We start from the raw sequence: 23,469 nt of genomic DNA, 5'->3' as shown, positions 1-23,469 counted from the left end.
CTTTGCTAGATGACATGATGCATTTTTTGAAGATGGGTCATCCTTTACCACAGAGAGACAAAACTGTGTTTTGAATTGTTTGCCCATCATGATCTGACATTTAGTGCAATCTAAAAAAAATTGTTAAGTCGTAATAATTAATCAGACTGCTTAAATGCATTTTATGTGATTTACTGCACATTTATACCACAAAACATATCATAAGTCAAACTTCATAGTTTGGCACAAGAAAACAAAAGTTATGTACTTACATAATGATGGATCTATGTTGTCATTTCTTTATCTTTCTCAGTCTTTGGGATATCAGATTCAACTCTGATCCAATGTGGGCACCTTAGAGTCTTCATTCCTGGAGCTCCATCTCCTCTACCCGTAACTCTCTGCTATAACAGACTCAGATCAGGTTTGCCCCAACCTTCTTCCAAAGACAAAATCAATTTACCTGGGTGTGAGAAAAAGGGCATCAAGATGGCCGTCTGACATAGAGCTTTGTGGGTGGCATGCACTGTCATCCAGGAGTTGCAAACAGCATTGACAATTTGGAGGGAGCATGGAAAGAGAGAGAGATGGTTGAAAAGGGTGGGAGAAGCTAACATGGACCTCTTGTTATGGTAAGTGCACACCTTTTGTATGCAATGCTGTCTTTTCCATCCATCTCATCCTGTGGTACCGAGTCCACAGACAATAACAACCCAAAGTTGGCCCTAGAAGAGAACATTCCACAAAATGGTGGATTTAAAGAAGAATTTATTCCTAGATTGAGTGTCCAGTTTGTAATGGGAAACAAAGATCTGAGTCTTAGATTAGGTAGATGCAGCACAGATATTATCGATGATGCCTGAGGGAAAAAGGCAGCTGAGGTAGCTACTGCTTTGGTGGAATGAGCCCTTTGCTTACAGACAAAGAAATACCTTTCAGGGAGTATGTAAAGAAGATACAATCAGAGAGTCATCTAATTAGAGTCACTTTGGAAACAGGCTTGCCAACTCATGTCTTGAAAAAGAAAATGAAAAGCTAATTAGATTTTCTGAAGTATTTGCTTCTGTTCAAATAGAATCTCAGTTGATGGTGAACATCTAAACAATAGAGGAACTACTCTTCCCTTGTTACTGAAATTCATAAAGAAAACAGGTAAATATATAGGCTCATACAGATTAAACAAAGAGGCTACCTTTGGTAGAAAAGAAGGGTTGGTTCTTAAGGTGACCCTATCCATGTGGAAAAACAAATATAAGAGTTTTCCAAGACATGAGAAACTGTGGCCACTGGTTCAAAAGAAAGTCAGGTGAGGATATGTAAGCACAAATTGAAATTCCAAGGTGGAATTGGATCACAAATAGTGGGTCATAGCAAAACCCTATCTCCCAAAAGTCCTTGGAAAGATTAATGGCCACCACCGGGGTATTAGCCATGACAATATGAAAGTTGGAGATGGTGACCAATTGAAACTTAATAGTAGATTAACTGAGGGCAGAGTAAAAAAGTTCATACAGGAAATCAAGAATGTCATCCAAAGCTGAGGAAAAAGAAGCCAGACCCATGGAAGAGGCCCACTTAGAGAACTTGTTTCACTCACTAGAGTAAACATTCTGGAAGACTTCTGGAAGGAAGAAAGAATATGAATAACCCTCTTGAAAAGCTTGGGCTCTCTGGCTACAATTGGAATTGGAGGAACAGTACCATGCTGTTTGTTTGAAGGAGTGGAGAGAAGATTATTGAGTGTATCAGGATGAAAGTTAAAAAGATTTTGGGTAATTCTGTATTGCTATTTCTAGCCAGTGGGTGACCTCTATTGGTGAAAATAGGGTGATGGTTACTAAGGAAAACGCTGATGGTCACTAAGGAAATTGGGTAGTACACCTGAGACAGCATACTTGCTGGGGTCAGAGACAAGTATCCATTCAAGGATAGAATTTTTATGATTTGCTTTGTTGAGTTGATTGGAGAAGGAGATCTGCTGTTTGAATGCATACAAGTTAAGAGTAGTAGTTCTGTTCTTAGACGTCACAGATAACCAGTCGGTTAATGTTGCCTAAGATAATGGTTTCAGTAGTAATATTTGTAATTATGCAGCATCAAATTTCTTATAATAATCTAGTATTAATTAAAACCTGGTGGTATCTAGAGGGCAAATATACAAAACTTATTATGTTTATTAACATTGAAGAGACAGAGATAATAAGTTCTGTATTTTCTGTTGGTGTGCTAGTTTTGAGGGGTGTGAAATTTAGTTATTATGTACAATTGCAATGCCTCCCCCTCATCTGTGTAGTCTGTCACATAGAATTATATTGCAGCCAGGGGATAACATTTCAGAATCTTTTATATTGCGTTTCAGTCATGTTTTGGTAATGACAGTAATATCTGGTATGTATTTAGGAAACCATTCTTGTAATTCTATAACTTAGTTTAGAATACTACAAATGTTAATGGAAATAAGGAAACATTTTGTGGGTGTTGTACAGGAGTTAAGAACGGAGGATGTTGGAAGGGGTGAGGCTGGTGGGCTGGGATTGGGATGGACATCACCACAATGAGTGATTTTAGAGAATTGAGGATTAGGATTAATTAATTTTTTTATAAAGTATATGAATTATTCCAGGTAATGTCAATGTGAATTGAATGTTTAGATGTTTTGTATTTGAAAAAGTAAATAGGTTGGACATTAACTATAATGAAATAGGTGTGTTGGAGGGATTAACCTGTGTATAGGTTGGGTAGCTGTTCTTCTACAAATTATGTGTGAGTGTGAATGAAGTGTGAGAGTACCATGGTAGGCAGCATGGTGACATAAGATGAACGGTAGAGACGTGAAAATGCAAAAGGATAACATGGTAGATAGACAAGACTATGGAGTAGTTAAGGAGAGATTGTAGTTTAATGAAAAGAAAAAGATGTTAAAGGAGAAGAAAGGAAGATGAGGGGAAAAATAAACGAGAGTAGAAATGGCTTGGTAGAAATAGACAGAGTAGTTCATTATTATGGAGATGGAGAAAGATGAATATTTTTATGGAGTATAGTCAGTTAGAGAAGTGCAGAATATACCGTGGTGTGGTAGGGTGAACTTGTGAATTAAATATAGTAGTAGGAGAATGATTAAGTAGGAGATGTGTATAATAAAAGGTTTGTGGATATTATGTTTTCTGTCAATATTATGAAAGTAAGGGAACAATTGAAGAGGACTTGCTGAAGAAGAAGAGAACATTGTACAAAGGGAAAAGGAGAATAAAAGTATAGATTGTAAAGTTAGAACAAGTCATTTAATAAGTACAAATGTGATAAACTGGAATCATGGTGATAATTGGGAGGTAAAAGCAGAACTTGACTCGGTAATCAGTTTATTTCTACATTTTTCAGGAAAGCGTAGAAAAAATGTTAAGGCTAACAAAATGCCCTCTCACCATCACTAAAGTAGTAGACTGCAGAAATTAGGAAGACAAACTCACACTTTATAGTATAATGCTAACTCCAGAGGTAAGCATTTGTCATCCAGTTCTGGAGGCATTTCCAAAGCAGTCATATAATGCTCATACAAGAGGTTCAGAAAGTCATAATAAAAATAAATGTTTGGCAATATGGATCGAGAGTAGAGGCTAAAAGCAAAGGCAAGTGACTTCTATTCACTGATGTCTCTCACAATGGAAATAACAGGATTCATGTGTTTATGTGTGACAGGCTCAAACCCAATCAAAGAAAGGAAGGAGACTGGAGAATAGTACAGCTTGCAGCAAGTTAACTGGGTGATTATGTGAAGCATTTCATTACTATGGAGATGGTGTTGCCCTTCTGGATGGCTATCACAGTGATAGTGAGGTGAAGTCTGAAACTGTCATGTGTGATTAATATCATTACTCATTAATCAAATATAAATATCAAATATAAATAAGTACAACTGGCAATTTTTCCACTATGGGTTTGCAGAGAGACTCTGATTTACTTCTGTACCGTGTCCTTACTCATTTCAAATAAATGCTGGTTTCAGATATTATGAAAATAGTCACAGTTTGAACTCTGAAACTTGAAAAAGCAGCATGTGTAGGAAAGTATGAGCTAAAATAGTTATCCCCATGCAGAAATCTCAGAGTTAGTATATATAAATTGTAGGGTGTGGGTGATGCAGAAGGGCCTGCTCCCTTCCAAGAGATACATTTAAAAAAAGAAAATATAGTTTCAGTACTCACTGTTCTTTTTAATCTTTTTTACGCAATCTTAGGATTTGCATTACATATTTTTAAATTGCAATAAAGTCTGCTCCTCTTTTATTGTTTTGTGCTCTTGTGCTTTTACATAGTTATGTCTAGTTTATCTGTATTCTAGAATAAAATTTAAATTTGTAGGTCTATAATTCGTAGAAGAACAAAGCTTTTTTGACTTTAAAAATACCCAACATTTTTTACATTCTATTTAAATGAACAGTATTTACTAATAAATAGCACCTTGTCTTCATAACAGTTCATTAATTATGTACTTTTTAATTAAAAATGTATATTTACAGTTCACTATTCTCTTTAAATATTTTCTGTAGCCTCTGATAAAAACATGCTAAGTTTATATTCCCTGTCACTGTCAGACTAGAAACATATAATAATCTAAGGTGGGGGGGCAATTAACCTACACATTTCCTTTACCTTCCCATCATTTCCTGTGTTACCTTGTCTTTCACTGGATAAGAAACATAAATTTACAGGCAGTTCCAGTCAAGTAACTGCATCACGGACAACTATAGAGTGAGTATTTTTATTGTAATAAAATTATGACTGCGCTGAAGCTTGCCAGTTAAGTCTGAGCACAAAAAGTGGCCGGTTATAGAATAAATGGAGGTAAAAAATAAGATAATATCTAAAGAAAATGTAAATCCTTCTGGCAATCAGTGGAGCTGATAGTGAGTGACCTCATACCAACTAGATCAGGGGCTGAACAGATGCATAACAGCTGCTCTGCTGAGGTGGTCAGAGTGGAATTCAGTGATTCAAGATATGTATTTTGGATTCTGATTATGTAGGTCTTAGAAGTGGTAATCTAGAATTTACTGTGGTTTTCATATGCGTAGTATTAGAATCTAAGTTCAGTCATGCTGTAAAACTCATTGAGCTGGGGAGTAATGGTTCAGACATGAATGGAAGATTAGGTGAAGCTGAATTTTTGTTTTGTCAATTTTCTTCAGCAATAAGAATCACATTCTTTGAGGTAAACACCTTAACCATTATGCCAACATCCATAACAAATCTCTTCTTCCCTTTTCTACTCCAAACTCTGTTTTTTTTGTTTGTTTTAAAATGTTCCCCACCAGTTAGTCTTAGCATCTCTCTCTCTCTCTTTAAAGTTAAGAAAGTCCTCTACTGCATATACATGAAGTCAGGAGAGAGACGCTGGATGCGACAGAAATGTCCTAGTGATCAAAGAATAAATTGTTTGTGAAAATGTCACCAGTACCTACATGATGACATTTTTGCCAGCTCACTCACAGCTGTGTGATGTGAAGAGAAATAATCAGTAATTCATCTGCCTCTGATTAAGCCACAAAATGGAAATATAAAAGAAAGACAGAGGCCGTTCAACTCTCAGTCTCTCTCTCTTTCCTGCGGGAAGGTTATTGTTCTGGTTTAATTTCTGGGGACTTACTGACAAAATCGATCATAAGTGTTACCCATTTTCCATCAGCATTGATGAACGTGAGGTAATGTAAGCTTGTAGTGATTGATGATTGGTCTGTTATAATAAAGGTGTTGTTTTAATGTGTACCATCTAACAAATCATTTGATATTCTATGCAGTGTGCAGAACTGGCATTGCTAACATCTGGTGGTAAGTTGTTCTCCCATCTGTTATAGCTGGGGTGGTACTTACAGTTCCAGCATGTTTTCTTGTTGTGGAATGGGAAATATGCTGCAAGTCATCTGAAGACTGGAGCTAACACCTGTCTTGTTAGTGTACTATAAAGGCATTTTCATTCTATAAAAAGTCTTAAGATTGTGTACTTTATCTGTATTATATTGCAGTTAATATTTTACAGGAGACATTATGCAGTCTAGACATTATGAGATAGATGGTGAGTGAATAATAGTCATTCCTCTACTGTACTACATGATAATGCATGCAAATTCATTAAAAATAATTTTTAGCTGCCAGCACATTTCCTATTAAATTAATCAATATGAAAATTATTGTCTTTGAAATCAAGTGGCCTGAATAACCCCTTTAATTAGACATGATTATTTCAACACATAACTTTTAACTTTGCAATATAGCTTGTTTGTAGAAAACAAATTTAACTCTCACTGAGTGTAATAAGCTGGTGAGATGGGGAGTATCAGCTGGGAGCAACTTTTTGGAAAAGTTTAAATGGGGGAGTCATACTTAAGAGGAACTGGCAGGGTTTTACTTAGTTTGAAATATTTTGAGGTAGAAATGATTTAATCAAGGCACCATCGGAGAGATGGAGAAAGGCTGGTTGTGTAAAGGGATAGAAAATGTTAAATGTAGTTGTATATAACATTGATAGACTTAATGTCTCTTTTTCCCATCAGGCAAAAGTAATAGTATGTAAAGTCCAACCGTTCTTCTCTTTGAGTTGTAAGCTATTTCTGGAAGTCAGGGACATTCACCATAGAATTTAGAAGAAGCCATACTTTAGGACATGAAGGAAACCCTGCATGTTCCATTCTGTAGATAAGGACCCATATGTTGGCTGTTGTGCATGTTCCATTCTGTATACAAGGACCCATATGTTGGTTGTTGTGTCTACCACACAAGTTAGTGAAACAAGTTATTAAATCAACTTTAGGTCATGACTGTCCTCATTATCTTCAAAATAGCAGTCAAATTACACTTGTAAGACACTCAGGGACAATATCACATAAATAATCAAATCACCCTTCTAAACTCTATAATTTTTCTACCCAGTTCAAAACCTAGCCAGATATTTTTTCAGTCAGTTGACAGATATATTTAGTGATTTTCATCCTCATTTCTTCTATCACTCTAAAACTCTACCCACACATACTTGCTTATATGAACAGGTCCATAGGTCTGGAACCCAAACTTCCTTATATGAACTTGTCCATAGGTCTAGAACCCATAACTCCTTATATGAACACTTGCATGGGTCTAGAACCCATAATTACTTACATGAGCACTTCCATATGTCTGGAATCCATACTTCCTTATATGAGCACTGTCATAGGTCTAGAACCCATACATCCTATATGAGCACTTCCATAGGTCTACAACTCATAATTCCTTACATGAGCATTTCCATATGCCTGGAACCCATACTTCCTTATATGAGCACTTCCATATGTCTGGAATTATCCCTTTAAAGAAGTATTTTCAGAGAAGCAAGAAGTATTTAATCCCAATTGCCTGATGGATTCCTCTCCATCTCTGCACTTGAATCAGGCAAACAAAACCAAGATGCAAAATCAATGGGTGACCTTCAAGATCTGCATGTGTAGAAGATGCAGTTCTTGTAAAACCTAGACTTGGAGGAAATGCAGGACAGTACTTTACTACTAGACATATTTTTCTCCTGTCCACTCACCCTATTATCCTTCAGAAGACTAGCAATTTTGAAGATATATTCTATTCATTATATGTCATCATCTTCTTTCAGCTGTTCCCATTAGAAGTCGCCACAACGGATCATCTGTTTCCATTTCTTTCTGTCCTCTGCATCTTGCTCTGTCACACCAGCCACCTGCATGTCCTCTCTCCACATCCATAAACCTTTTCTTAGGCCTTCCACTTTTCCTGTTACCTGGTAGCTTCATCCTTAGAAACTTTTTCCCAATATACTCTGCATTCCTCCTCAGCACATGTCCAAACCAATGTAATCTTGCCTCTCTGGCTTTGTCTCCAAATCTTCCAACCTGGGCTGACCCTCTAATATACCTGTTCCTAATCCTGTCCACCCTTGTCACACCCAGTGCAAATCTTAATATCTTTAACTCTGCCACAGCCAGCTGTAACTCCTGCCTTTTTGTCAGTGCCACTGTCTCCAACCCATATAACATAGATGGTCGCACTACCCTCTTGTAGACCTTCCCTTTCATTCTTACTGGTACTCGTCTGTCACAAATCACTCCTGACACTCTTCTCCACCCATTCCACCCTGCCAGTACTCTCTTCTTCACCTCTTTTCCACACTCACCATTACTCTGAACTATTGATCCCAAGTATTTAAACTCATTCACCTTCACCACCTCTACTCCCTGCATCCTCACCATTCCTCTATCCTCCCTCTCATTCACACACATATTCTGTCTTAGTCCTGCTGACCTTCATTCCTCTTTTCTCTATAGCATATCTCCACCTCTCTAGGGTCTCCTTCACCTGTTCCCTACTCTCACTACAGATCACAATGTCATCTGCAAACATCATAGTCCACGGGGACTCCTGTCTGATCTCGTCTGTCAACCTGTCCATCACCATTGCAAATAAGAAAGGGCTCAGAGCTGATCCTTGATGTAATCCCACCTCCACCTTAAACGCATTTTTCACTCCCACCGCAGACCTCACCACTGTCACACTACCCTCGTGCATATCCTGTACCACTCTTACATACTTCTCTGACACTCCTGACTTCCTCATACAATACCAAAACTCCTCTCTAGGCACCCTGTCATATGCTCTCTCTGAGTCTACAAAATCACAATGCAACTCCTTCTGACCTTCTCTGTACTTCTCCATCAACACTCTCAGAGCAAACATCACATCTGTAGTGCTCTTTCTCAGCATGAAACCATACTGCTGATCACTAATCATCACATCCCTTCTTATCCTAGCTTCCACTACTCTTTCCCATAACATCATGCTGTGACTGATCAATGTAATCCGTCTGTAGTTACTACAGCTCTGCACATCACCCTTATTCTTAAAAATCAGCACCAAAACACATTTTCTCCATTCCTCAGACATCCTGTCTCTTTCCAAGATTTCATTAAACAATCTGGTTAGAAACTCCTCTGCCATTTCATTTAAACACCTCCATGCTTCCACAGGTATGTAATCTGGGCCATTCTCTTCATAGCTATCCTTGCTTCCTCCTTGCTAATCCATTGCACTTCATGATTCACTATCTGAACATCATCCAACCTTCTCTCCCTCTCATTCTCTTCATTCATCAGCCCCTCAAAGTATTCTTTTCATCTGCTCAACACACTCTCCTCACTTGTGAGTACATTTCCCTCATTATCCTTTATCACCTTTACCTGCTGAACATCTTTACTAGCTCGGTCCCTCTGTCTAGCCAATCGGTACAGGTCCTTTTCTCCCTCCTTAGTGTCCAACCTTTCATACAACTCTTCAAATGCCTTATCCTTAGCCTTCACCACCTCTCTGCCATGTGCCTCATCTCCTTATACTCCTGTCTACTTTCTTCTTCTTCTCGCTGACAATCCCACTTCTTCACCAACCTCTTTCTCTGTATACTCTCCAGTATCTCATCATTCCACCACCATGTCTCCTTGTCGTCCTTCCTCTGTCCAGATGTCATACCAAGCACCTTTCTAGCCATCTCCCTTACTAGCTCTGCTGTAGTTACCCAGCTATTTGGTAACTTTTCACTGCCACCCAGTGCTTGTCTTAACTCTTCCCTGAACTCCATCTCACAATTACCCTTTTTCAATTTCCACCATTTGATCCTTGGTGCTGCCCTTACACTCCTCCTCCTCTTCTTGATCACCAATGTCATCCTACAAACCACCATCCTATGCTGCCTAACTACACTTTCCCCAGTCACCACTTTACAGCCGCCAATCTCCTTCAAACTGGCCCTCTTACAAAAGATATAATCCACCTGTGTGCATCTTCCTCCACTCTTGTATGTCACCCTATGCTCCTCCCACTTGTTAAAGTACATATTCACCACAGCCATGTCCATCCTTTTCGCAAAATCCACTACCATCTGACTTTCTGCATTCATAGGTTCATACTAGGCTATCTGCCCTAGGGCATTTATAAGCCTAGCCAGAATGTGTTTGGCTTTCGCCACCCATTTTAAATTTATTTTGCTATGCCCTTTTTCGAGGTTAGTATACTGTGCCTCTGTCTAACAGTGACACAGAAGTGATACCCGGGGTAAACCTACGATCTCCCATCCACTCATCAAAATTCCTCTTGAAGAGAGTCAATGAGGGACTCTGCCTAACCTGGACTGGGATTTTATTCCAGAGTGAAGGGAGCCTCTGGGTTATGAACCTGTCCCTCCAGCATGTCCTATTTATTTCAGTGCTGAGGTTCAAGTCTCTCAAGCACGTAGCTCGATGTGATTTGGATTTTCTGAGGTGCAGCATGTCCATTAATTCCAGGTTGGACATGGCTTTATATGTCAGGCACAGATCGCCTCTGAACAGGTGGTATGCCACTGACTAGAGCTGGAGTTTCTTTAACTGGGCAGCATATGGCATCTGTTTGAGCCCTTTGATCCTCTTGGTGAGGTACTTTTGGGGTCTTTCCAGTTGCTGCAGGTGTCTGGTAAGGTACATCCCAAAAGGGGCATTGTACTCAATTATGGGCATGATGAGGGATGAGTAAAGAGGCACGATGACCTCCCCTGATCTAGATGTGAATCCCTTCATGATTAGGTGGACTATATAAAATGTTTTTCTAACCACTTTGGCCACGTGGTTGTCAAATGAGAGATTGCTATCAACTTGGGTCCCCAGGTCCCTAATTACTTCTTCTGTACTTAATGGATTACCAGCTATGTGGTAATTTGTGGGCACTTTGTTTTTGCCAGAGGGGATGGCTATACACTTTTTGGCATTTAGCTTGAGGCCATGGCTCTGGCACCAGTTGTCTGTTTCTATGAGGTCCTTTTGGAGGATGCTTGTGTCAGCTGGAGAGTCGATTATGGTGCCCAGTTTGCAGTCATCTGTGAACTTGGTCAGCCACAGTCCTTCTGTGTTGGCCTGTACCTCCGAGAAATATATACCGAACAAGAGAGGTCCCAGGACTGAGCCTTGTGGGACACCACTTGTAACTGGTTTGGAGTCTGACATGGCTCCAGCAATTCTAACCATGTGGGTTCTGTCCTTGAGCCAGTTTGCAATCCATCTAGTGACATAGGGGTTTATATTTAAGCTGGTGAGCTTATCTATAATGCCCGAGTGGGGTATTGTATCGAAGGCTTTTGCGAGGTCCAGGTAGGCTGTGTGGACCACGTTCCCCTTGTCAATCACCTTGGTGACTGTTTCAAAGAAATCAACCAGGTTTAAGAGGCAAGATCTGCCCTTAACAAAGCTGAACTGGGTAGGATCCAGTGTCTGTAGGTCCCCAATATCTTTATTTATGAGGTCCATGATGATCCTTGCCATAGCTTTGCAGACCAAGCTAGTCAGGCTTATGGGGCGATAGTTTCCAGGATCCATTGAGGCACCACCTTTATGGAGAGGGACCACTGTTGCTGTACGACACTCTTTGGGTACATATCCTGTAGTAAGGCTGAGATTGAACAGTAGTTTTATGTTTGGGTTTACCTCTTCTTGGAGTTCATGTAGGACGCAGCCCGGGACACCATCTGGTCCCATTGATGCTGTGTTTTTTGCTTTGGAGAGGGCAGCTCTTACCTGAGCATCTGAGATGTCAGGGGGGCAGCACTCTGCTGGGATAGATATTTGCCCTTTTGGTGAGGGGGGGGGGGTTTGCGCTGAACCTGTCAGCCAGGATGTTGGCAATGTCTGTGGGTTCAGTGTATTTTTTGTCATTTTGGACTAATTCTGACCATATCTGGGAATTACCACCCAGGTTCCTAACATAACTAAAGAAAGCCTTGTGATTATCCTTAGTGTCCTGTGCAATTTTTCTCTCTAAGCTGGCCTTAGACAATTTTATGAGTGCCCATAGTTTTTTGCTAATACTGATCAGTGATGCCTTCCCTTTTTGGGATTTTGCTCTATCATTTAGTAGCTTCCTCCTTCTATTGTATAGTTTGTTTATGGCTGAGGTCCACCAGACAGGACGTCTGCCTTTGAAGGATTGGGTCTTGGTTTTATTTGGGATTGCATGATCCATGCATTCCTGAAGGTGTTCATAGAATGCGTTTATAAAGGATTCTGCGGTCTGGGCCGTATTTTCCACAGGCCCGGGGGCTTTGAAGGATTCCACCTCGGTTTTGAGGAGTGTGAAATTTGCTTTAGAGAAGTTTTTCACTGTGGTTTTCTGGACAGGTGGTGGGGTCGGGATGTGAATATCCAGTGAGATTAGTTTATGGTCTGATCTTACCAGTGAGGGATACACTTCTGGTCTGGAGCATAGAGTCCCTATGTTGGTGATGATCAGGTCCAGTATGTTTTCCCCTCTTGTGGGAGTGGTAACAAGTTGTTCCATAGCATTTGAGTTTATAAATTCTAGGAACCTTTTGGCTAGGGTTTTGGAGCTAGAGTAATGCTCCCAGTCTATGTTTGGGTAGTTGAAGTCACCCAATATAATGGTGTTTGGAGAGACCTTCATATTTTCCAGTGTTCTCAGGAAGGCTGAATGGGGTTCCTGGGTTTGGGAGGGTGGTCTGTAGCAGGCTATAAACTGGAAGGCAGTTTTACCCACTGTTAGTTGCACATGGATAGTCTCTGATGTTTCGTGCTTTGCCACCAACCTGGAGGTGTGGGTATCATTGATGAATATCGATACTCCCCCTCCTTTTGTGGTTCGGTCCAAGTTTTGGGGCCGAAAAGCATGGTATGAGGTATAACCTGGTAGTGCTGGGGTGCTCTCGGGAGCCCTGAACCAGGTTTCTGTTACTGCATAGATATCGATGTTCTCCATGCTAAGGAGAGTTTCGAGTGCGTGCATCTTGAGGTTTAGACTTCTGGCATTGAGTAGCATTACTCTTAGTTTCTTATCCCTTGTGATACCTATGGAGGGGGGTTTGTCTTTTGAGCCTTGCCTAAAAAAGGCACTATGGGGGTAGCAAGAGCCTTTGCCAATATCTGAAAGCCTAGGGGTGACAGGTGCAAGCCGTCCCTAGTGAAGCATCGTGGCTTGTCGAGCATATCATCCCAAGCTGACAGGCATTGGATCTCCTTTGAATGACACCAGTACTTAAGCCAATTGTTGAAATTGATCATCTTGTCTTCATATTGTGGCATCATTCTTGGTGGGGGTAAGATGCTACTCAAGGTCAGGGTCATACCGGCCTGGGCTACATGCTCAGAGAGCTCCTTTATGTCTCTTTTCATGTAGTCCAGGGAGGTATGTCTCAGGTCATTCACACCAGCATGGACAATGACTGAGTCATATTTGTACTTGCCTTGGAGTGACCTGAGTGCTTGTGTTATGTGGCAGATCCTAGCACCCGACAGGCTGCTCACCGTGACCCTCTCCTTGTTCAGCCTGGTGAGCGGGACGTCAGTGTGCCTGACGATAGAGTCACCTATTACAAGTGTATCAGGTGTGTTGTTTAGTCTTAAGGGCTGTGACTGTTTGGCACACTGGCTTTGTGAGATATGTGTTGCACGTGTTTTGTTTTGGGGTAGCGGGGTAGTGCTAGCAGTTCCTTCCTTCCTTTGCTTAACACCATACCTACCCATCACTTCCTCATCCCCTCTGTTCCCTTCACCAACATGCCCGTTGAAATCTGCTGCAATCACCACTCTCTCAACCTTCGATACAATCATCATCACTTCATCCAACTCACTCCAAAATTTTTCTTTCTCATCCATCACACACCCAACTTGTGGAGCATATGCACTAACAACATTCACCATTACACCATCAGTTTTCAGCTTCATAAACATCACTCTATCTGACACTCTTTTCACCTCCAAAACACTCAGCATACTGTTCCTTCAGGATAACTGCTACGCCATTTCTCCTCCCATCCACACAATGATAAAACAATTTGAACCCACCTCCGATACACCTAGCCTTACTCCCCTTCCATCTGGTCTCTTGCACACACGATATACCAACCTTCCTTCTGTCCATCATATCAGCTAGCTTTCTCCCTATACCAGTCATACTGCCAGCATTCAAAGTTGCGTCCCTCACTACCACAGTCCTAGCCTTTCTCCTCTCTTCCAGCCTTCAGCCATACCTTCCCCCTCTTCTCCTCCTTCGGCCAACAGTAGCCGAATTTCCGCCAGCACCTTGTTGGCTAACAGTACTGGTGGCGGTCATTGTTAACCTGGGCCTCGACGGATCCAGTATGTAATATTTACTGCTGTCTGAATGAATGATTTGGTGAAGTTTTATGCTGGATGCCCTTCCTGACGCAGCCTTCCCCATTTATCTGGGCTTGGGACCGGCAGAAAAAAATGCACTGGCTTGTGCATCCCCAGTGGCTGGGTTCTATTCATTATATGTCATAGTAAGGAAATGTAATCTGGGTCAAAGAGGGTCATGTGAAGAAAAATGAGGGACCATAGCTAGGATTTTCACACAATATAACCTCCAAGCAAGGAACAGTGCGTCAAGCATGACTTCTTCAAGATACTTTACAAGGCTGAGGGGCATATTCCTCTGGAGCAGGCAAACAAATAGCTGTAATAAACTCCTAAATTATATTAAACAGTTGATGTTACTGGAAGATTTTAAATGTCAGCTTGATGGTCATTTCTGAGATAATGTGTTTTATCTTTAATATGTTAGGTGAAACCATACAGTCTCTTCTGAGAGTTTAGGTTAAGCTTGGTTCTAATAGCATTGATTTGTTTAGCCCTTGCTATAGTTGCACAGTCTGCAATGAGAACACACAGCCTGCAGCATTTGCAAATGTAGTTAACCTGGGTTAGTGATATGAAGATCTGAGAAGTAGTTGTTCAACAGAAATGGTCCCAGTACAAAGCCCTGAAAAATGCCCCTACTCACATTTTGGATATAATGATGAACACTGGACATTGCATGAGTTGTGGTCAAGAATTCAGATTTTGATCTAGTAAGGATGGCACTAACACAATGGTGTTACAAATTGGCGGCCCACCTTAAACATTAGCAGAACAACAGGTTTTGCATTAATCTATATTTTCACAACAATAAGTGAAACTAATGCAGTGTATTACTGACTGACTGTAATCTTCGTTGATTTACCAGAAAGAAAAAAATACAGAAGACAAGGCAAAATGTCTGGCAAAACCCATAGACATTGCAAAGTAAACAAAACAATGGGTTTGCATCAAAAGGTGCGTTTTCTAAACAACAAGAAGCATAAAACTTGAATGTCTGTCATTATTGACAGACTGATCCCCAAAAAGAGCTGCAAAGCAAAAATATGATAGAAACTTTAGAGATGTTCTGCAAATTTGGGCAGTTATAAAAATGTTTTTTGTTAGTTTTATGCTTAGTTTAGGATATAAGAAGTAATAAGTGCTTGACAAGGGTGAAAAGAACATTTACATTTGTCTACTTAAAGCTCACAGACAGCATCAGGTAGTGATTTAATTGTTGAAATACTGTCAGTGATAAAGCTTAGAATGCTACAGCAGCAGGGTGCTGCTGTCAAACTGCACTACTGCTGGAACTTTCTGAGCAACATGCAAACACACTACCATAGACCAGTGTTCTCCATCATCGCCCACATTCCTGCTTACTGAGGTAACAACTATTACTTTAATATTGTAGGTGCTGGTCAATCTGATGTCTGTCTCATACCACGTGTGTTTAGACAGGATGGTGTGCAATTTTCAAAACAAGGGATAACATTTTTTGCAGCAGATATGTTGCAATATCTGACAAATACAATTTTTTGCAAGGTCAAAATTTTAACAGTTCACAGATAGCAACATTTGATTTATATCTGATAGCTGTTAATGTTAGATGCATTAGTAATATTATTTTTGAAAATTTCCTACATTCACAAGATTGATGTTGTCTGTCACACTTGGTTAATGGCAGTTTTGACAGGGTATAGATGTTTTTACTGTAATATCTATTCTAACAAAAAATCAGATGGAAGTGTTATGACAGAGATTAAAAACTGTTATGAGACCTGTGATTATTACATGTTCAGTGATAATACTAATACTGTAGATTGTGTAACTGTGACAATAAAGACATCCCTGGAACATGTAAATAATGTTGTAGTGTATAGACTATCAACGTCAAGTGCTGATGACCTAGAGAAATTCATACATTTCTAGGGTAAAACACAGGAGGGAAGAATAATAGTGGTTGGGGACTTAAATTTACCAGAAACAGACATTAATAATATTGATTCAACAACGTTAGAAAGGAAATTATTTACATTTGTTTAGGAGCAGCAATTGCTTCAAAATGTAAAAAAAGCCTACCAGGGAATAGAACATACTAAACATTGTTGTTGTTCCTAAGGAAATAGCTATTTCATGTCAAATTTCACCACTATTGATGTACAGTGATCACGGGGTTATAACGATTAAATTGTTGCTTGATAATTCTGCCAGACCAAAGATTACAGATTATATGGAAGCAATATAAAACTAATTGCAGAGATGCGTTCATTGGAAAACTGCAGAAGGAATGTTGCAAGTTTTGTAAGATAAATTGAATGTAAAAATCAAAAAGTGTTTCACATCACCACCTAGGCACACAACAACGGGAGGATATATTTCCATAAGAACAAGATACATGATTATGGTGTGAGACAAAAAATATAAGAAATGGAAAATAGATTGAACTTTAACTTGGAAAATTGTAATAAACAAGCTAGATGGACAAATTAAAAATGGTGTGAGACAAGGTCAAGAAAAAATGAAGAAAATTTATATGCAGGTATTGAGCATAACAGGAAACTATTTTATAGGTACATAAGATGTGATCGGAGTAAAGATGTACAAATTGATAAAATATGTGTGGATTCTAAAATCTATTCTCACACACAACAGATTATAAATATATTTACCAAATCTTATGCAAAACACTTTGGTTCCACAAAGGAAATTGTCGTAGTAACATCAAGGTAACCTCATCTACTGAAATCAAATTAGATTATATTGAAAAACAACTGCGCAAACTGGATCCAAACAAAGCACAGCAGGGAGATGGAATTAATAGTAATGATCACTTCAGCATGTGCTTGTAGTGCCATTGTATCTGTTATTCGCTAGGTCATTTAAACATGGAGATATTCCTCAATATCCATGGATACCCGTGGCACAGATAGTCATGCACATGTTAAACCTGTCTTTAAGGGAGAGGGGAATAGGACAAACCCAGAGTCATGCAAAACCATAACTTTACTTTCATGTTGTAGAAAATTAATGGAAAAGGTCATTTTTGATAAATTCTTACCAGAACCATAAAGGTTGGGACTTGAAATCATACCCAGCATGCATAGGTTGAAAATAGAACTATAACATCATATAACTTCATGTTCTATACAATATAATACCAGTTGTAAAAAACTTATTGTGATGTAATTTATTTAAAGTTCAACATTTGATAGGGTCATACACAAAACACTGATCACTGATTTAGAACAACTAGTTAGTTATCTACTCTTGATAAGATGGATGGCTGCATGGCTTACACATAGGACATGACAAGTATTATACACCAAATGGATAGGGGAAATTCTAGGTTACAATCAAGGTGTCTCACAGGATTCTGTCCTAGAATCATACCTGTTTAGGTTGTATCTTTCAGATCTATCCTTTTTAACTGAGGTGTTGTTCAGTTTGTAACAAGATGACTGATTACATGTATTACAGATAGGGCGTGTTTACAAAAACACTTGACTGAATTGACCATTTGGGCACTGGAGAATAATATGCTGATTAAAACATCAAATCTTAATTTATGAAATTTGGGAGACATAGGCTGAAAGATGAATATTTAATACAGCACAAAGAGATTAAAACTGCAGATTCATTTAAGGATTAGGGTATATGGATAGATCCAACCTTTAAGTTTTTCTAATCATATCAGCCTATTGGTTAATGACAGTCATAGAACTATAAGTTGCATAAAAATATTTAAAATGTCTAGAAAATCAGAAATTATCAAAACATTGTTTGTTAGTTACATGATTCACAAACTTGAGTGTGGAATAAAATATGGAAACCTTATATGAAAACAAGCATGGGCAAACTGGGAAGACTACAGTGTAGCTATAAGGGCATCTAAGGTTGTGAAAATTTAAGTTATCTGCTACAGCAAAAGCCATGGTCCACAGAGAGCTTACAAAGCATTAAAGGGATCTCATTGCTGAAAGGTATCAGTCAGAAGAAGGGTACAAAAGAATTTCCACAGTATTGGATATGCCATGGAACACAGTGAAGACAGTCATCAAAATGTGGAAAAAATATGGGACAACAGTGACGTTTCAAGGAACTGAACGTCCCTCCAAAACTGATGAAAAGACAAGATGAAAACTGGTCAGGGAGGCTGCCAAGCGATCTACAGCAACACTGAAGGAACTGCAAGAATTTCTGGCAAGTACTACATGTAACAACAATCTCCCATATTCTCCATATGTCTGGACTATGGGGAAAGGTTGTAAGACAGAAGCCTTTTCTTACAGAGAAAAACATCCAGGCCCAGTTAAAATTTGTAAAGCAATACATAAAGTCTCCCAAAAGCATTTGGGAAAATGTGTAATGATCTAAAGAAACCAAGGTTAAACGTTTTGGCCACAATTCCAAAAGGTAAGTTTGGCATAAAAACAACACTTCACATTACCAAAAGAACACCATCCCCATGGTGAAGCATGGTGGTGGTAGTATCATGCTTTGGGGTTGCTTTTCTTCAGCTGAACTGGGGTTTAGTCAAGGTGAAGGGACTTATGAACATTTCCAAATAGCAGTCACTTTTGGCCCAAAACCTTCATGCGTCTGCTAGAAAGCTAAAGATGAAGAGGAATTTCACCTTTCAACATGACAATGACCCCAAACATACATCCAAATCAACAAAAGAATGGCTTCACCAGAAGAAAATTAAAGTTTTGGAATGGTCCAGCCAGAACCCAGACCTAAATCAAATAGAAAATCTGTGGAGTGACCTGAAGAGGGCTGTGCACAAGAGATGCCCTCACAATCTGACAGATTTGGAGCACTTTTGCCAGGAAGAGTGGGCAAATATTGTCAAGCCAAGATGTGCCATGGTGATAGACTTCTACCCAAGAAGACTGAATGCTGTAATTGAATGAAAAGGTTCTTCAATAAAGTATTAGTTTAAAGATGTGCACACTTATGCAACCAGCTTATTGTATTTTTTTTTATTTTTTATATTTTTTCCACTAACAGATTTGTTTGTTTTTCAATTGAATTGTGTAGATTATAGGTCACATTAAAGGTGGGAAAAAATTTGAAATTATTTATTGTGGTCTCATTGTTTATATCACAAAAACCTGGCATCTAAACATGGTTTTTATATCCACTGTATGTTAAAGGGTCTACATTTGGGATTTGAACTTTACTTACAAATATACAGCTTCACTAACTTGCTCCATGATGTTTATTAAATTTTGTACTCATAATCTCTATTTGAAAAAACCTATTGCTGCTGGCCTAAAGCAATAATGCAGCTCTTGAAATCAGATGTAATATATTCCATGGCTTTCCAAATTAGACCCATTAGGCTGATGGGTATATAGTTACCAGATATGAGATGGGAGCACCTTAAGTTTATCAGTTTTAGGGGGTGTTCAGAGAGGGTTTGTTTGACATAGGTACGTTGATGGTGACCTAGTATATGGTATTCTCAGGATTAAAGAGTGTACCTAGGGTAAGCTTCCTAGTGAGTCTGGGGGTAAGAAAGAAATGTAAATTTGTGGAACTTCACTAACTATTTCTGTTAAGAAGTTAGCATTAAATGTATCTGCAAGTACATTAGCAATATCTGTTATGAGTGCATTGAGTAATGTCATTAAGAATGAATTCAAAGCATTGCTATTTCTTAATCATCTGATGTAAAGAAGGATATATTGTTATCCTTGGCTTTGAGTGCTAATTTTAATTTGTTTCAGTTTGATCTTCCATATGGTAACAGCCAGATTTTATTGATCTTTTTGACAGAATCTTTAATGGTAATAGATTTTGATATATGATATTCCTTAATTACATTACCTTTTATTATAGAACTTAATAAAAACATTCCACCCAAACAGTTCATTTTTACAATCTCTTATATATTTGTTTCAGTTTGAGACCCCTTGGTTTATGCTGTTTTGTTAGATGGGAGTAAAATTCATTAGCCTTAGTAGCAGATGAGGCTACATCGGTATGACAATCTTGCACCTGACTTTGTGATCTCATCATATATTTTAATAGGCTATGGGTCTGTCTTTTTAATGTCATTAAACTCACAGCTGTCCATCATGATGAATTTAGAGTTCCACAAAGAAAATGTTATTGATTTGTGGCCATTTTGGCAAGGAACAAGGATACTATAGGTCTTTAGATCAAGTAGATGCAGTAACAGTGAGTATGGGGTCAAGAAGATTTTGACCTCGATTGGAAAGGTAAACTATTTGTACAAGGGATTTAGTATTTATTAGGTTTACAAATCTTTGGGCATACCCAAATGCTGAGGGATAGGGGTTTCAGTTAATTGATTGACAGTTGCAATAACCCATCAAAATGCATTTTTGTTTATGAGAAGTTTAGTAAGCACATTTGGAAAACTTTCATGGCCTTCTATGGCCATAGAAGGTGACCTATAGCAGGCTATGTATTGATGATTTGTCTTGTAATTTGAAGTTCAGTAAATTCTGTTTGTAGGTTATAGGGAATCTCTTTAGACATAATTGGGTTTCTAGTGATTATTGATATCCATTCCATTTTTCAGCAGGTTTAAATGTATGATAGGTATAGAAACCTGGCGAAGGGGGAAATATTTCTTTACACTGAAATCAAGTCCCTGCTTCAACATAGATATTCATGTGTTCAGGTTCCAAGAGAGCTTTGATATTTGTCATATTTTTATAAGACTTCTGACAGGGATCAGAGCAAACCTGATGCATTCTGGACAGGAATTTACTCCAACCTTTCTTTGTTATACTGGAAAATCAAGAAAGTGGAGTTTGTCTAAAAATGCAATAGGGAAGTCAGAAGTCCTTTGGCAAAAATGTGGAATCTGCACAACGGACAGAGTAGTCCATTGGTGAATCAAGCTGGACTGTTGATTATCTGTTTCCAGGGTGAGACATATTGGATTACCCTACAATGACACCAGACTCTCAACCATTTGTTAAATTAAATTATCTTCTGTTTGCATCAAGGCATCATCCTTAGTGTAGGTAGGATACCACTCATGGTCAGAGTCTTACCTACAATAGGCACATGCATAGCAAGCTTTATCAGTCTAGTGGAGAAGAGACACACACACACACACACACACACACACACACACACACACACACACACATATGGGCACACACACAGGCACTTACATTAAGAAGCATACCATAAGCTAATTTAGATTTGCCATTTCAATTGCCAGGAATCCTTGGAATGCAGAAGAAAACTGAATACTCTGACAATAGCCTCATAGACATATAGAGAACATAACAGCTCTATAGAAGGCACCCCAGCAGTGAATTAGTCCAAGAAATGAAACACTGTGTCATAGCAGCATAAGTCACTGTACTATTGTGCTGCCCTGTATAACAGTCACCAGAGAAAGATATAATATTATATTATGTTGTAAATATCAGAACCAGAACAGAATACAACAAGAAGTTTTACAAAAATATCCTAGGAATCAAAAGTTGGACAGTCAAGATTTAGGGGGCTATTATTTACATATAATTAATGGTGAAAATGTGAATGTATATTGTGACAGAAAAGAAAGGATTTCTAATATTCTTTAATATGTTTGGCTAACTTTATAAAAACTGTATCACTGAATTCAGCTTCCTTGTGGCCACATAGATTAAAAATATCAGCATTGTAAACCAATTAGTTATGTCACTGAATGGTAATGCACAAAATACAGCTACAAATAGAGATGTTCTTCGTGTTTCATTGTTGCAGTCATTACATTTGGGTAATCTGCTGGCAGGTTTCCCTCAGTCGGCTTGAATTCCAAAGTCTTGGGTCCTGCGTCAGTTTCTGTCTTCTCTTCCATGATGTCAGGTTGTCAGGGGTATAAAACATGCAGCCAACACCATTTTCTTTAGTCTTTCTTGCCGCGCGGTGCCCGAAGCAGAAGCATTTTGCAAATGCCGGTCGGCCGACAACTGAAATATCCAAGTTTGAGATTTAGAACTGAAGTCTTCACTAAAGCTAAGTACCCCATTGGGGAAACTTTTTTCTTGCTTTTTACCAATGTCAGAAAAAGTTAATAATTGTATTACTTGTGGGAAGCAAATACCTCATAAGGATTTCCATTTATACTGTTTTCCTTGCCTAGGCCCTGATCACAACATGCCTGGTTGTCGGTTTTGTGCTAGATTTAACCAATGCACTATTAAGTGTCGGTATATTTTTGCATCAAAGTATTTTGGAAACAGACTTAACTACCCAGAAATTTTATTGGACAGCAATTTGACTACCAGAGTACATAAAAAATGCAAAGAAAAGGACAGAGAAAGGCAGTCGAGATCCAAAACCAACGACGAAGCTTCTCCTAAGCCAGTCGCTGGTTCACCTGTACTCAGTGAGGCGCTTTCGCAGCCCCTGATACCAGCTACTTTCAAGTCGCAGGCCTCTACCGACACACATGTGGAGTCAGGCATGCCATAAGAGACTCAAGGTATTGGACCGACGGATGTATCTCCCTCAGATAGGTCCGTAGCCGCTGAGCAGGCACCGGCTTCTGAGGGTTTATTCAGACATCAACATTTGTACATCAAACTGACGACAGCTGCAAAACCAAAGACAAAAGCAACTTCTAACCCTATAAAACTGATGCATAAGCCATGTGCACAGGCCTCTATGCCTAAAAAACAGATGATCAAAATGGCTGAAGCAGATTATTACCTTGATCAGGGGGTACCCATCACCCTCCAGATAAGAGGCCTAGGCAAGACACTGATTATGAATCTTCAGATCAGGTTTCTATTTCTTCTGATTCCTCTTCTGATCAGGAATTATCTATACCTCCCTATGAGGATTCTGATGTAGAGGAGTCTATTCCATCTGCATCTCCTCCTGAGGATTATTAATTTGGGGAAACCTTGCATACTTTGAGGGAGCATTTTCACTGGGAGAGTCAAGACTTCTCAGAATCAAAAAAGAGGCTCAGAGATTTCCTTCTTCTCCCTCAGCACAAGCCTTTAGCCATTCCCCCTGTTTTAGACATTGTGGATGATATGTTTTCAGAGTCAAGCTTGACCCCTGACTCCTTACCTCTGGCTCCCAGTTAAGAAATGCTGTCTGAAAGTCACTTATTTTTAAATCATTACAACTATTTGCAGAGATGCAATTCATTTGCTAACAAACAGACACTCTGATGTCTATATAGATCACAGCCTTTGCTACCTGCTTCACCTAGCAGAGGAGTATTACTTTATATAAATGTAGCTGGAAAAAAATCAGTGTTGTAATCTTAGTACTCAAAATCATGAACTAGAAGATGCGTAGTAGTTTGAGGAATGAAAGAGTATAGAATTATTTTT

General features: G+C 39.0%; 1 protein-coding gene across 1 annotated transcript in view; it reads left to right on the top strand.

Moving 5' to 3' along the window:
* Nucleotides 1–23,469, top strand: part of LOC122815897 (sortilin-like) — a 1,006,054-nt gene that overhangs the window by 169,712 nt on the left and 812,873 nt on the right. The window lies entirely within an intron of this gene.

This window comes from Protopterus annectens, chromosome 11.part0 (genome assembly GCF_019279795.1).
Source record: "Protopterus annectens isolate FY-2018-M chromosome 11.part0, PAN1.0, whole genome shotgun sequence".
NCBI lineage: Eukaryota > Metazoa > Chordata > Ceratodontiformes > Protopteridae > Protopterus > Protopterus annectens.
Note: the sequence above shows the minus strand (reverse complement) of the source record. Positions and strands in the feature narration are given on the sequence as shown.